This window comes from Martes martes (assembly GCF_963455335.1).
Source record: "Martes martes genome assembly, chromosome: 12".
Taxonomy (NCBI): domain Eukaryota; kingdom Metazoa; phylum Chordata; class Mammalia; order Carnivora; family Mustelidae; genus Martes; species Martes martes.
The window spans coordinates 17,424,769-17,436,602 of NC_137900.1; the positions used below are offsets into that span (position 1 = coordinate 17,424,769).

Here is an 11,834-nt window from a genome sequence, read left to right on the forward strand (position 1 = left end):
AGGATGGGATACATGCATTATTTTCTGCTTGTTTCTAAAAGTCCACATTAAAGTCTGAAGACAAGGGACAAAGAGAACCAGAGAAGGGACAACAATGGACATGATAATTTGATAAGATTTCAGGAGGCGGAAAACAGATGGAGAAGTCAAAATTGACTTGGCAGAGCTAAAGGAAGCTGAAACCCAAGTGCATATAAAGGGGAAACCAATAAGAAAATGCTGATTCACCCCCAGAGAACCCCTGAAAGAAATCAGGAATCAGCAGTTTTAGCATAGTGTGGGAGAAGCAAGTGATATAAAAAACTGATTGAAAAATCTTGTGGGGACAGTGCTCCTGGGTGGCTCAGTCGGTTAAGTAGCTGCCTTTGGCTCAGGTCATGATCCAAGGGTCCTGGGATTAAGACCTGCATCAGGCTCCCTGCTCAGTGGAGAGCCTGCTTCTCCCTCTCCCTCTGCCTGCCACTCTGACTACTTGTGCTCTCTATCTCTCTATCAAATAAATAAATAAGTAAATCTTTAAAAAAAAATCTTGGGGGAATAGTTAGTCCCAGGTCCCTCCCTCTAGTTGGACAGTCAGACAACAATGTTTAACTGCCCTCAAAGAGACTGAAGATTTATTCTCTGGAACATGGAAAAAAAGATTCTGTGCTTAAAGACACAGGCATGGCAAACAGTTGTGATGATGATGTCTCGGACTAAAAATGGGAATTAAGGGAAAGCAACCTAAGACTCAGCTCCCTTCCCCATTCCAAGAGTGCCAGCAACCAGGCTTACCTCCTCCAAACCCTGGACTCCAGGACCTTTCTGTGGAAGACTGAATGGTCAGAAAGAGTAGCCATATAGAACCATGTATGTGGGGGCCCCTCAACAGATCCAGCTGAGTCCTGATCATCCCAAGGTCAAGCACACCAGCTAGAAGGCCTCACCTACCTGCACACAGACTCCAGCCATCATTTTAGTGCTTTGCTCTTTAATAATAATACACAGTTACCGACTCTAGAAATGTCAGGCAAGTCTTCCTTCCAAAATAGACAGATTAAAACAATCAAATAGGTAACAGTAGCTTGGAGGAAACAGAGACAATGCAGGAAACAAGTAAACTATAAAACTAACAATCAGAGAAATAAGAAGACATAGCACCCATCAAGTAAGAACAAAAGAAATAATCAGGACAACAAGACAGATTTATATTAAATTAAATTATTTAACTAATTAAAATATGATGGTCAAACTGCCTGATGAAACTCAGAACTTTTCTGAACCATACCTGAAACTTCTATGTAGATTCCATTTGAGTAGAAAGGGGCCCACTGATAAAAGTAAATTTTTAATATTCTGCTTTTAGACAATGTATGATTTTCAGCCATTTTAAAATTGTAGTCAGTAGAGTTCCTCCTAACACAGAAAAATGCTTATGATATGCCATTGAGTGTGAAAAGCAGAAAAATTACATTAGGTATTACAGGTGTATGATCAGGCATTACAGATATATGCTGGTATAATATTAGAGGTATATTTTCACCTATATATATTTGCACATTGCTGTATGTATGTGCTGACCTCTTCCTATACTACAAGCATTTCTACTTCTTACTCTCTCCATCATTCACCAAACCGAACTTTTCAGGGCAGGGAAGATTTTGCTATTTTAATATGGAAGTACGGACAATCCAATTTCCAAAAAAAATTTATATGGAAAAAAAATGTAACTTCCACTGATAATCTGAATGTCCCTTAGAAGTAAGAAGGTAGTTGTAGCAGAATACTAATATAAATCAAACAAAACAGCAAGATAAGTCATAAAAGGAAGACATTCAGAATATAAGTTTCTAGGTAGGTCTGGATAGGATAGTTTACCTCATAGGAAAGCTCTCTGGGCCCTTGCTCACGTCTATCACTCCTATTTTATAGGCAATTGTTACAGGTTTGGTGGATCTAATTTTCAAGTTCAAGCAAATTAGCAGCAACTAATAAGCCATCAGGAAAAAACAGTACTCTGTTTATAAACTTATGAAAATATGAAACACATTTTTAAATTTCTGTTCAAAAATTATCAAAAAATTTTTTAAAATTTCCAAATAACCCATGTATCTGCCAGTGAGCTGAATGATGGAAGGAAATGGATGAATCAACCATGGCATATCCACACAATGGAGTACTTTGCAGCCATGAGGGTGGCATGAGAAAGACTTCTACATACTAAATACGCAGTGATGTTCAGAGTGTCTTATTAAGTGAAAAGAACAAATTGTGAAACGGGATCTAGAATATGCTATGTTCTGTGAGAAAAAAACAGAAACAGGAGGATAATACATACTTGCCTGTTATTGCAAAAATTAATAGGAAGAATAAACCAGAAACTAATTTTTTAAAAAAATAGTCATCTATAGGGACAGAGGAGAAATCAGGTAGAGGAGATACAGATGGAAGTAAGACTTCTCTAACGTTACATCTTTATATAATTTTGATTTTTTTTACTCCTGTAAATGTTTTCTATAATTCAAAAAATAAAATTAACTGAAAAGGGAAAGAAACGAAATATTCAGTTTAAAACAACACAAAACAAACTTAAATACATATCAAACTTTTAACATAACCATGCAGAGGACAAAATTATTTCAAGTGGTTTTTAAGCTTAGCACACTTTTATCCGATCCTTAGATATGCTATAAAGATAAAAGAACCACAAAGAAATCTTTATCTTCCCCTAGTTTTTTGTAGTAGTAATATTGTGCTATTGTTTTAAACAATTGTAGGGTAAAGCAAATAAGTAAACTATGAGTGTTATTAAGAACTTAAATTGTTAGTTAAGAAAGAAGAAGTAGCTATATAAAATCGAAGGTAAGAAATAATGTATAATGTTGAATTTGAGTCAGAAATATCATTATTATTTACAGCACATAAGCCTTCCTCTCAGGCTCTGATAGCTGAGGAACACAGGTTAAGAAGAAGCTTATAAGGAAACAACCAGACACATCCAGAATGTGGGACATTCTAAAATAACAGGCCTGGTCCGTAAAAAAAAAAAAAAAATCACCGTCTTAAGTAGAGGTGAGTGAACAAACAAAACAACAAAAACCAACCTCTGAGTCTTGACTGGGTCCAGTTAAAACAAAAATCAGCCACAAAAGAAAGATGTATGGGCATGGGGCGCCTAGCTAGCTCAGTCCTCGGAGCGAGTAACTCTTGATCTCCAGGGGGTGAGCTCCAGCCTCCTGCTGGGGGTGGTGATTACTTAAAATAGTAAATAATAAGTAAAATGATACATGGGTAATAACTAGGAAATTTTGACTAAGGAGTCGATATTAGATAATAATGAAATTATTACTAATATTCTTAGGTGTGATTATGGTTTAGTAGTTAGAAGAATGTTTTCATTCTAAAGAGTTACAGGCTAAATATTAGGGCTGATGTGTCATGATGTCTGTAACCAACTTCCATATATATAAATATATATATACACACACATATTTATACATTAAGGAAAATGGTAATGTTACTAACTATTGAATCTATGTCATGTTAATAATTGCTGAATCTAGGTGATAGGTATGGTATATAATGCTTATTGTGTTGGTCTTTCAAGTATTCTGTATATTTGAAATTTTCATTGAAAATTTTGAAGATAAGTGTTTAGAATTAAAAAGGTAAGTTGGGACGCCTGGGTGGCTCAGTTGGTAAAGCGGCTGCCTTCGGCTCCGGTCATGATCCCAGGGTCCTGGGATCGAGTCCCAAATCGGGCTCCTTGCTCAGCAGGGAGCCTGCTTCTCCCTCTGCCTCTGCCTGCCTCTCCGTCTGCCTGTGCTCACTCTCTCTGACAAATAAATAAATAAAATATTTAAAAAAAAAAAAAAAGGTAAGTAGTTGGGTTGGGCTCTGGCTCGTTCTTTCTCTACATGTGGCTGGTGGCCACAGAGCAGTTCAGTTCATGCACTCCTCACTGCCTGCGTCTCCCTCGGACTCTCCTCATGTCACAGGAGCCGGCGCAATGACACCAATCCTATGGCACCTTCCATATGCAACCGGGATTGTGTAGGCCCTGGGGCGTGGCCCAGGGAGAACCGGGTCACCATACTGGATGTTGTGGAATAATTAATCCAAATGCTACCATATTCATTGGAAATAGTGTGATAATTCATCTTCCCAGATTATTTGAGGAAGCAGAGAAAAATGTCCAAAAAGGAAAAGGCCTGGAAGGCTAGGAAAACAGGCTTGCCCTATCTGACAGTGCTCCTGGTGTATTTGATTTTCAACAAGGATCTGAAGGTCTCCAGGAGCAAAAGAGACAATCAGAAGCCGAAAAAAAAAATGGGGTACCACAAAAAAGGGCATTGGCCCAGTTTATTGGCATTGGAGTGAACTGATCTTATTTCTGACTTTGATGGCTTCTCTGAGAGGTTCAAAGTTCTGGCTAAGCAATACAAATCATATGCCCCACTTTGGAAATTAACAATTAAGTGAATTGCAAAAACTCAAGGGCTATATGGAAAGGATTAAACCAATGGTGAGAGATGGAATTTATTTCCTCTCTGAGGCCCTGCATGGACCACCAAAGAAAATCTTGGTAGAAGGTGCCAATGCAGAACTACTAGATATTAATTTTAGAACTTATCCTTTTGTAACGGTAAGGACCTACTTAGCAAGAGGCTTTCATTAAAGTTAAACTGTCCCTGCTCCCCTTCCCCCAGGGGACTTACTTAAAACAAGTCCCGGAAACCAGCTCCAGGTAACAAAGCCCAGATACAAGGGTGGGTCAGGCCAGGTGGAGACATCCGATCAGTGGGGGATGCAGACTGTCTCCCTGGCTACCAAGGAATATGGGCCCCGCCCTTTGGGAGTCTTTTGGGCGCCAATTCTGACCAAGGTGATAGGCTGGGTCAAATGTCTACTAGGGTAAATTGTAACTCAATTGGTCACCTAGCATCGCTGTGGAGTTTGCTGAGTGTGTTACAATCTCATTGGTCACCTGTGTGTGGCCAGGCCCGACCGCATGGCCTTTGCCCTTAAAAGCTAGACTGTGAAACAGAGAAGGGTCGCCCTCTCTTGTAAGAGGTGCGTCCCCGAACGTTCGGTTAGATTCTTGATGCTTGGCGCGAAATAAAGCTTTGCTTGACCCTTTATATCAGTCTCACTCCTTTAATCACAGACCCATTATTGGGGCATAACAGTAACCTCTTCAAACTGTACAGTGGGAGGTGTCTATACCTGATTGGGTATACCTTCCCAAAATGCTGGAGAAGTGATGGGGTCATAAAAGCTTACAAAACTCAAGTTGGCACTGGTGCCTTCCCTACAGAGAAAGACAATGAAATTGGAGAATTAATACAAAAAGAGGTGGAGGGCTTGGGGTAACCACTGGAAGGAAAAGAAGATGAATCTGGCTGGACCTCATTTCGCCCAAATGTCCTCATACGATTAATGAATTTCCTGTGTCGACACTTAAAAGAGTGGATATTTTGGACACATTTACGGAAATCAAAGTTGGAGTTGCTTACAAGTTAGATGGTGAAATCATTCCTCATTTCCCAGGAAACCAAGAAGTCTTAAATAAAGTTGAAGTTCAGTGTAAGACTCTCCCAGGTTGGAACACAGATATATCAAATGCAAGGACATTTGAAGAACTACCTGTTAAGGCCAAAATTATATTCGTTTGATTGAAGAAGAACTTCAAATTCCAGTTAAATGGATTGGTATAGGTAAATCCGGAGAGTTTATGATTCGATTCTTTTAAGGATTTCCAGTGATATAAGAAACACTCCTTGAGGTGGGGAGTGGGGGAGGAAGAGGACTTTCATAAATATTTCATTCATGGGGCGCCTGGGTGGCTCAGTGGATTAAAGCCTCTGCCTTCGGCTCAGGTCATGATCCCAGGGTGCTGGGATCGAGCCCCACATTAGGCTCTCTGCTTAGCGGGGAGCCTGCTTCCCCTTCTCTCTCTGCCTGCCTCCCTGCCTACCTGTGATCTGTCTGTCAAATAAATGAATAAAATCTTTTAAAAAAATATTTCATTCATGATCTTCAAATTTCAAGAATAAAGACACTGAAGTGAGTTTCAAGCCCGTCCATAGTTTCTAGTCATTTAAGATGCTGGCTGGTGTAGAGAGAAACTGTGGCATGTGCCATCATCAGCCACGTCCACTGGGTGAATTGCCGAGTCATGCGTTGCTCCCACTGTTCACAGTGCCACGTTTCCTTTCAGTGTTTAGAAATAGTATGATCCATGCTGCTTTAAATCTAAAATAGAATTCCCTTCAGTGTAGTTTCTCTTCATCATTGTCAATGTGTGTTCTTGGGTTTTACCTCTATCAAATGGTAAGGACAATTCATGGAGTTTTGCACAAATATATGCCACATTCTGGTCATTCAGTTGTCATTATAATCTTTGCTATTATAAAAAAGTGATGAAAAGTAGGGTTCTGTAAACTTTTGTAATGCTATAAATTCTAACTTGTAAACTGTTTATTTTCTGCTGAGACCATTACAAATTTGAACTTTGGTGAGGAAGGGAGGTTATATTCATGTAACCTTTCATTTGTATCAAACACAAAATTTATTTCTCTCTGTATGTCATTTAATACACTTAACATTAAATTACATGCTCAGAGAAAGTTATTCCCTAAAACAACAATCTCAATGTTAAAAAAAAATAGTTATTGAAAGTTCATTATGATAAATGGTGGATATTTTCCTTTAATTTCAGGCATTAACTCTGAGATGTATAGCTGTACTTCTTTATCTTACCATTATTTCTAAATCCAGTGGGTTGATTCTTCAACATTGTGCATGCCAGTATGCCTACAAAATCATTTATAAGTGTCAAAATGAACCCAAATTGTCACTCATAATTTTGATCATGCCTTTACTTTTTTCTTTTCTGGGAAAAAAGAGGCGTTGTTTCAACAATTAGGCTGAACATACTGTGTTGTAGGTTATCCTTCAATGAATAATTTTAAATGTTTAAATTAGGTGTCACTTAAATTTATGTTATTATACAATCATTCCTAGTAAAAAATAAATAAATAATGATAAAAAGGTAAATACTCAGCTACATATTATTAAAACTAGCTATTAAATTACATTTATTAATTATATATTAAAGCCGCTATTGAAGTAGCTATTCAGAGCCACTCATTCCTTAAAAGTTACAATTTTACTACAGAATTCAGTAAACCAACCACTATACATAACAGTGAAAGATTGCAAGAGAGTCAACGGGTGATGCCTGTTCCTATGTTGGAATAAGATGAGGGATGATGGGGAGAGAGCATGTAATCCTAAAACAAACACCTAGAAGAAGGGGCTCAGATTTTTTTTCTAATTATCCCCATGTTTAAAAAAATAAAAGTTTCATTTACACTTAAGCCTGATGATTTCAGTTTGTTTAACTGCAGTTAAGATGAGCAGAATTTTATAGAAGAGAAGCTGGTTATACATGAAGATCTACGGAAACACCCCATGGACATGGTACCTAACCTAGCACATTGATGGCCGAACGGCCGTTCAAACTAATTCTGGTTCCATTTCCTAGAAAAATGGCACCATCTGCTGGCTGGGCAAAGGCAGAATTCATAGGCCTGATCTGTCTCTTTCACAAGTCAATGAAATCAGTTCCATATAGTGCAAAATTTTCAGGATTCATCTCGGGAAAGAGATCAGAGTCCATTCATTGATGTTTATCACTTGGGCAGAGAAGACAGATAAACTCTTTCATTTCAACACCTTAAAATTTATATGAGCTGGTCAGAAGGCTTCTTCTTGTTTTTTAGTAGAGAATGGCGAAGTTTACCAAGCTATCAAGGGTCTTATGATTAGAATAGACCACTCTTTAACCATTTCACCATCATATCCACCCCTCATCATTTACTGAGCAAGATCTACATCTCTGCTCTCAGATTTGCTTTGCTTTGGTAGAAACATCCAATAATGTGGTGATAAGTTCAACAGAATGATATATTTGTTATGTCTCCAAGGAGGAGACAGCCAACATTTCAATCTTCAAGTGGCCTCAATACAGCCACAGATTTAAGAGAGTGATGTGCCCAGAAAAGACAGAGACACTCTGGACAAATGAAGATGTGTGCATTTCTCTCTGGTTTCTTAACCTGGTGGGCTATACGAAACCCAAGAAGTTAAAACTGCTTTTTTTCCTTTTTTTTTTTTTAACATCCTTTCTCTTAAACCCTATTCAGATTCTCTCCTGACTTTTCCTGAGTGGCAACAGGGTGCCCTAAGAAAAATTACTTCAACACTGTTATGGGCTGACTTGTGGCCTCCAAAATTCCTATGTTGTAGTCCTATGTCTAGAATCTCCAACTAACTATATTTGGAGATAGGGTCTTTAAAGAGGTAATTGAGGTGAAATGCGTTCATTAGGGTAGGTCCAAATCTAATGTGACAAATCTAGTGTCCTTCAAAGAAGAGCAGGTTAGGACACACACCGAAAGAAGACCATGGGAAGACAGGATGGAAAGGCGGTCATCTACAAGCCAAGGCGAGAGGCCTCAGAAGAAACCAACTCCAGATACCTTGATCTCAGACACCCTGTAGCCTCCAGAATTGTCAAAAAAGAACTTTCTGTTATTTCAGCCACCTGGTCTGTAGTTCTTTGTTATGGCAGCCCCAGCAAAAACATAATCCTATCTTCACACAGCCGCTGAGAGAAAGGAAAGCAAGAGAAGTAACAGGAAGTGATCTCAAACAGCAGCACATTCCAGAAAGAGGGAGTTTCAGCTGTCTTCCTCGCTACCACCCAAGCTCCAACCACAATGGCTCATGGAGAGTTTCTAAGGACCCCATTATGTCTTTGCCCCAAGTCAGAGTTCCTCTTCCGTGGAACAGAAGTAAGATTAGAAAGCTTTGAGCTTCACCTGGAGATTAGAGAATGTAGCCAGCAATTAAACTGTTATTGTCCTATACATAACAAGTAGCAAAAAATGTGTTGCTGAACAATATGTAGGCTGTGAACGGAGAAAGGGAACCTCTTTTCTTTTAAGTTAATTGCAACCATTCCCCTTCTCTAATTGCAAAAGTAAAACATTCTATTGCAGAAAATATAAAAGATACAAGATACAAAGAAGAGAAGTCATCTGTAGTCCTCACTCGGAGACAACTCTTTACTGTTTTAATGTTTCATTCCAGTCATTTTTCTGTGCATATGTGTAACCAAATTAGATACACATGCAGAGTTTTATATTTTGCGTTTTCCCCTTATCATGTTGATAAAAATATTCTCATTTCTTTAAATATTACTCTTTTCCCCATTTTCTTGGGACTCGTGCAATCCTTAGCAGTGAGGCAAGTGACTCACTTCCAAGTGGGGGCTCCCAGTTCCACGTGACCACCACCAGCCCACCAGTGACAACGGTCTACTCAGAGTCCCCGAGGCAAGGAACGTTCACTGACCAGCCCCCTCACTCTCGTAGGTGACACACAGTCCGCTGGAGTCCACATGAGTGGCCACAGCAAGGACAATGGTCACACAAACACAGAGAAACTCCCCCTTTATTCAAGTAGCTAGAGACTGAAGTCATTAAACAGAGGCTCTAGGGTTCTCCCTTTAACTCTCTTTGCTGATGACCTACTTGGCCTGAGTAAACTTTCACACTCCTTTAATACAAACTCATCCTGTTTGACACCAGGCCGATGTGGAACCAAGTTCACGTCTGTCTTTCAGCTCCCTTGGTCTCTGGAGAATCCACCTGTGCTTCTGTCTTGGCGTTTATACCCATATCTCTGCCACAGGTGGAAACCATCTCCTCTTGCCCCTTTTCCCATGCACCATATCTATACATAAAGACCAACATCAGCCACCCTCACACACAAACACGCACGTGCGCGTGCACACAAACACACACAACCACGCGCAGCTCACTCTACTCCACTTCTGAGCTCACAGGAGCCTAGGGAGTTTCTCTCCCCCACTCCCCACTTCTAGGTGCTCTGCTGCAGTAAACTCAACGAACTCTCAGAGCAACACTTCTCCAAATTTTAAAAATAAGAGAACACAGAGGACAGAAGCAAAATGACCTACCCAAGGCCACACAACAAATAAGGGGATGAACCAGGATCTGAAGCCAGGCATTCTGGCTCCAGAGTTCCTGTGCTCCATGGGTATATCTTATTACTAACAGTGATTAGCATTTCTTGAGCATGTACTCTACGCCAGATGCTGTGCTGAGCCATATCTCCTAACAACGCTGGGAGGTAAGTATCAGTATGAGCTCCAGGTGACAGTTGAGAAAACTGGGTATAATACAGTCACTTCACCTTACCTAGTCAAACATCGGCTTTACTGGCTATGTGATAGAGGAATTTTTTGGTTTTGTTTTCATTTTTTGAAACTGATTTTTAAATATTTGTTTTTATCTACAATAACGTTCACTTTTTGGGATGTATCATGTCCTATTCATGAGTACACAGAGGCAGGTATCCAGCACCACAATCAAGATACAGAATAGTTCCATCACCCCTAAAATTCCCTTGGGTTCTTCCTTTGTAATCAAACATTCCCCAGTCCCATCCTCTGGCAACCTATGATCTGCTTTTTGGCCCTGTCCTTTCGCCCTAAAACAGCCCAGCCTGCTCGACATCACACCCTTCTCTGCATTTTAATGTGATTATGTTTATAGACTTCATAATATCAAGCTACCGTGAACATTTAGGATAAATGTCTTCGGTCATGGTGTATTTTCTCCTAGTGCACTGCTGGAATACGTTTGCTAGTATTTTATTAGGATTTTTGCATCAACAATTTTAAGTGAGGTTAGTCTGTGGTTTCCTTTCTCGTGCTATTTTGGTCAGGTTTTAGATCAGTGTCATACGGGCCTAATAAAATAACGGGGTTGCTTCCTTCTTTCTCTGTGGTAGAGACTAATTAAAATAACATCAGATTCAGGGCACCTGGGTGGCTCAGTCAGTTGGGTGTTAGACTCTTGATTTCAGCTCAGGTCACGATCTGAAGGTCATGAGATCGAGCCCCATGTCAGGCTCTGCACTTAGCACAGAGTTTGCTTGAGATCCTCTCCCTCTCGCCCTCCCCTGCTCAAGCTCTCTTGTGCACTTTCCCTCTCTCTCTAAAATGAAATAAACAAAATCTTAAAAAAAAAAAATCACATCAGATTCATCTTTTCCATGGAGGTCTGTCAGGTACCTTTTGACAAATAAAACAGATTTACTGACACAAGATGCAGACACAGGTCATCTCTGCCTCCACACACAGGCCTTCCTTCATATCCACCCCTCACTTTATTTTCCTCACTCGCCTCAGCCCTTCTTTCTGCTCCTCCCCAGAGTCTCCACAAGAGCCTGCTTCCAAACTTGCCTTTTCAGTACTCCCCTCATTTTACCAGAAAAATGCCAGTTATAGCATATTTAAATTTTTCATTTGCATATGTCACATGACCAAGTTCATTTGAAATTATAAATTACAAAACTTTTCACCAAATTAGTTTAGGGTTTTTTTCCCTTTTTTTAAGAGCCAGAAAGCAGGGGGAGGGGCCCAGGGAAGAGGGAGAGAGAAAATCTCAAGTAGCTGGACCCCAACATGGGGCTCAGTTTCCATGTCCCCGAGCTCATGACCTGAGCTGAAACCAAGAATTGGACACTTAATCAACTGAGCCACTCAAATGTCCCAAATTATTTATTTCAAAACAATATTTTGTAGGGGGAGAAAGGTGGCCAAGGGGTATAAAAGCCTACAGAGTGTTTCCCAGCATGCCGCGGCCAACCTAATTCCACTCTCTGGTTTTTGTTTGTTCCATATTATGAAGAGAGGAATTGGGGAGCAAACACTAGACTATAAAGATTTCATGCAACAGCAGTTATGTTCATAGAAG

At 39.8% G+C, this 11,834-nt stretch overlaps 1 pseudogene across 1 annotated transcript; it reads left to right on the forward strand.

Annotated features, from left to right (window-relative positions):
• The first annotated feature begins 4,016 nt into the window (after positions 1-4,016).
• LOC308352976 (adenylosuccinate synthetase isozyme 2-like) lies at positions 4,017-5,731 on the forward strand (annotated as a pseudogene). Its single transcript has 2 exons — positions 4,017-4,618; positions 5,210-5,731. The product of its transcript is annotated as an adenylosuccinate synthetase isozyme 2-like (transcript).
• The last annotated feature ends 6,103 nt before the right edge of the window (positions 5,732-11,834 follow it).